The sequence below is a fragment of the Epinephelus moara genome, chromosome 2, assembly GCF_006386435.1.
Source record: "Epinephelus moara isolate mb chromosome 2, YSFRI_EMoa_1.0, whole genome shotgun sequence".
Lineage (NCBI taxonomy): Eukaryota > Metazoa > Chordata > Actinopteri > Perciformes > Serranidae > Epinephelus > Epinephelus moara.
The window spans coordinates 40378523-40382585 of NC_065507.1; the positions used below are offsets into that span (position 1 = coordinate 40378523).

The 4063-nt window shown below is 32.5% G+C and overlaps 1 protein-coding gene across 1 annotated transcript in view; it reads right to left on the bottom strand.

Annotated features, from left to right (window-relative positions):
- LOC126397119 (seizure protein 6 homolog) overlaps positions 1 to 4063 on the bottom strand; it is a 475464-nt gene that overhangs the window by 84731 nt on the left and 386670 nt on the right. The window lies entirely within an intron of this gene.

Below are 4063 nucleotides of genomic sequence, written 5' to 3' on the forward strand. Positions count from 1 at the left end.
ATGGGTCAGTGACAAATAAGGGTTGGCAAGATAAGCAATTCAGAAATATCTTCAAAAATAGTTTTCAAAGCATGCATCAGATTTGTTAAAATGTACATTCTGTATTTTTGTTGGTTTTATGTCATTTGAAATGACATTTGCACCATTTTTTATGAAAAGTAAGACTGAATGCTCCTGAAAATGTCAAATGGTGTAACCACGAAAGAATGATAAATATTAAATATTTTATCCACCTATAGTAGATTTAAGTGTACTTATAAAAAAAATCTTTATTTCAAAAGCATTAAATTGAAATAAAATATTTTTGGAGTATTTCTATATTTAAATTTTAATGTATTTTGGCAACACTGAGCAGGACATTTCCTAAAAACATCCCTTTTTTCCTAAATAATGCTTGACAAATTATGTAAAATTTGTTAAAAAACACAGTGTTGCACTGCAAAAGTGGATTACATTTATTCCACATTTTACTCCACATTTATTTTCCTGTATATAATCATATTTTCATGAAAAAATACCAGTTATACCAAATGACACTGGGTTGTGTCAATTGGTGTAACTGGTATTTTTCATAAAAATATGATACACTGCCTGACCATGTTCCTTCTACAGTCAAACACCACTGTTTGGTGAAGGAATTGACACAGAAAATCAAATGTGACAGTCAACAAGGTTAAGTGAACTTGTTTTTTTTCATGTTATTTCAGTTCATAAAAAAGAACATCTGACAACAGTGAGCTAATTTCTTCTACTGTAAATTCTTTGCTGAAAAAAACATTTTACAATCATGTTCATTTTAAAATTTAACTCATGTTTTGTATCTTAAGTTCTGATAAGAAAAAGGTCACCTGACAACAACTCATAAGGGTGAACTGGTCTACTATTGTGAATACGGTTGATAAAAATTTAATGAGAGAGGAAGTTCAGAAAAAGGAACATCTGACAACAATTAACTAATTTCTTCTACTGTAAATTCTTTGCTAACAACAATCATTTAATTTTAAAATTTAACTCATGTTTCATGATCAATTTTACTGAAATGTTCATTATCAACATTTTTGCTGAAAAGTTTAGTAGTTTTATACAATATTTGTAGTTGAAAATCATATAAGAAATGGACGAACATTTAAAACGAGTAGTCGTTTTTGAATTGAAGTTTTTTTGTTTGAACGTTACCATCAGACAACACTGTATCTCTGTGGAACAGCCCATAGGAACTAATGAATGAATGAATGCACTCAAGTGTGCATATAAAAGTATATTTCAGCAAACTTTACATCAACAATTTATCAAACCAAACTACGATAACCTAATAACCTAACCTAATCATGGTTCTTGTGCTTCTCTCCGCTTCTACGGCATCGAAAAAGTCTCCCCCCCACAGAGAGGTGGAGATATTGTCAACAAACTCCTCAGAAGAGAAGCTTATTGGATTTACACACTGAACACTGTTGAACTCACATGGACTGAATGAAGAATTGAATTTTTCATGTTTTCTGTAAAACATCGGGTTACATCTTTCGGTTGTTTGTAATTTTAATTTATTATTATAAGTATTTATTTATGTATTATTATTATTATTATTATTTATTTTATTTTATTTTATTTTATTATTTTATTATATATTTTTTATTATATTTTTTTATTTAATTTTTTTATTTTTTATATATATATATATAATTTTTTAATGTGTATATATGTATGTATGTATATATATTTATATTTATATATACATATATATATATATATAAATAAAAATAAAAAAAATAAAAAAAATATAATAAAAAATATATAATAAAATAATAAAATAAAATAAAATAAAAGTCTCATCTTCATCATTCTTAGTGGGAGTGTTTTCTGTTTTGGATTTTTCCCCTCATCCTCATTTACCAATGAGAGACCGTTTGGGTTTCAGGATGTGTGTATTTAACTGCCATTGTNTATATATATATATATATATATATATATTATATATATATGTATATGTATGTATATATATAATTTTATTTATTTTATTTTTTTTTTCTCATCTTCATCATTCTTAGTGGGAGTGTTTTAGATTGCTGATTCTTTACACCCTCTTTCTGATGAGTGCCTCAACAGGATTGGTTAATTTCCCGTCATCCTCATTTACCAATGAGAGACCGTTTGGGTTTCAGGATGTGTGTATTTAACTGCCATTGTTCTATCAATACCTGTTTGACTCTGAAGAAGACGCAGTAGCGTCGAAACGTCAGTCTGTCTGCACCTTATTAAAAGCTCTGCAATTTTATCGAGTGCTCAAGCCTCCTTTCATTTGGGTTCAGTCATTTTTTGAAGTGGCCCACTTGATGTATTGTCTACTATTTCGTCCTGTGCTGTGAGCACCGATCCAGTTTTATTTTTGGCTGAAGCGCAAGAGTGCCTTTCTTTTATATTTCAGCAAACTTTACATCAACAATTTATCAAACCAAACTACGATAACCCTCTTCAAAACAAGATAGTGAGTTATATTTCAAAGTCTGATTAATTGATTTACATATGTCTGTTTTCAGTGTCCTGCTGTGTGTCTGTCCTGACAGACTGTATGTCACCACCATTTGTTGCTTTGCTGCTGGGTTGTTAGCAGCTTGTTGTTTTCCAAATTACTAAATTATTATTCATCCTTTCTAACATCTACTTGCAGTGCTAATTTTACCCTCTTTTTCTGTGAAGAGTCATAGAATAATATTGCATTGATTCTGTAAATGGGAGAAAAATGTATGTAAAATATAAGCATACAGTCTGCTCTGCAGAGAGGACTCACAGACTGCACTGTTATAGTAGACTACACAGTGTCAGAGCCTTTAACCTTCTAGGTTAATTTGTAGAGATAAGGAGAAAATTTTGATGACTATTATGTATTTGAATATAAACCTAATACACAATAACAAATAAAGGCATGGTGGGGATTCCATAATGGTATGATGTTATTTCAAGGCAACATTTGCATTTTAACAATATTCTATTAGCCTACTTAATTAACAAATAAAGTACATTCAAATATTAAAAATTAAATTTTATCCATCTAATATTCTGAATCCAATTTTTTCCAGATTGTAAAAAGACTTTTTTCAACCACTTTTGTGGAGAAAGTTGATGTACCTGAATCATGTGAGGAAGGCCCCCTAAAATGGACTCAACATAGTCTACAGAGAGTCATGTTACAATATAAACAGTGCTATTGGTCTTCTTAAGGCCTTTTTATGGTATTGCAACCAGAGTTGGGTATAACGCGTTACAAAGTAACGTGTTAGAGTACTTTGATTACGTTTTGCAGTAACGAGTAACCTAACGCGTTAGTTTGCTGTTTGAGTAATCAAATACTTAAGTACATTTTCAAACAAGACATCAGTTACTTCCGTTACTTTTAGAACGCTGGTCCTTAAGCTCCGAATCAGCAACGGCTGTCATTTGGTTCTAATAACGGAGATAACGTTAAACCTATCAGTCTGAAAGAAGCCACGGAGCTTGTGGCTCGCTATGTGGTTGAAGAAATGCTGCGTTGTCTACGGTGGAGACTAAATAGCTGGAGTAGGACTCGCTGACAGACATATTTCAGACTCAGGACTTGCATTATGCCTGGTACACTCTACACGCTGGTACTCACCAATTATCCCCGGTCGTCTTTCACGGCGTGTGTGATGTCATCGGGTTATTCTTGTCCTATTTTTATTACTCTGACTATTATTTGAGTCACTGCCAGAACTGTGTGTCTGTTCATGTGCCAGCCGACATGTTGTTGTAGCAGAGATATTGGATGAAGGGAGATACCCAACTGTAGGCTTATCCAGTGTTAAGAAAACGGTTACTCTTCCTGTCTCCTAAGTGGGCGTGGTTAGCTCTCCCTCCAATCAGAGCCTGTTCTCCCTCAACCCTCCCCCTCCCCACCACCGTGTTGAACAGAGGCTCTGTGGATGTCTGTGTATGCGGATCGAGAAGCAGGTGGAATGAAAATACATTCTTCCTATTATTGCAGCCTATTGTTGCACAAAGCTTGGGCATTTTTTATTTATTACTAGCGGTAAATAACTGTTTGTAAGCT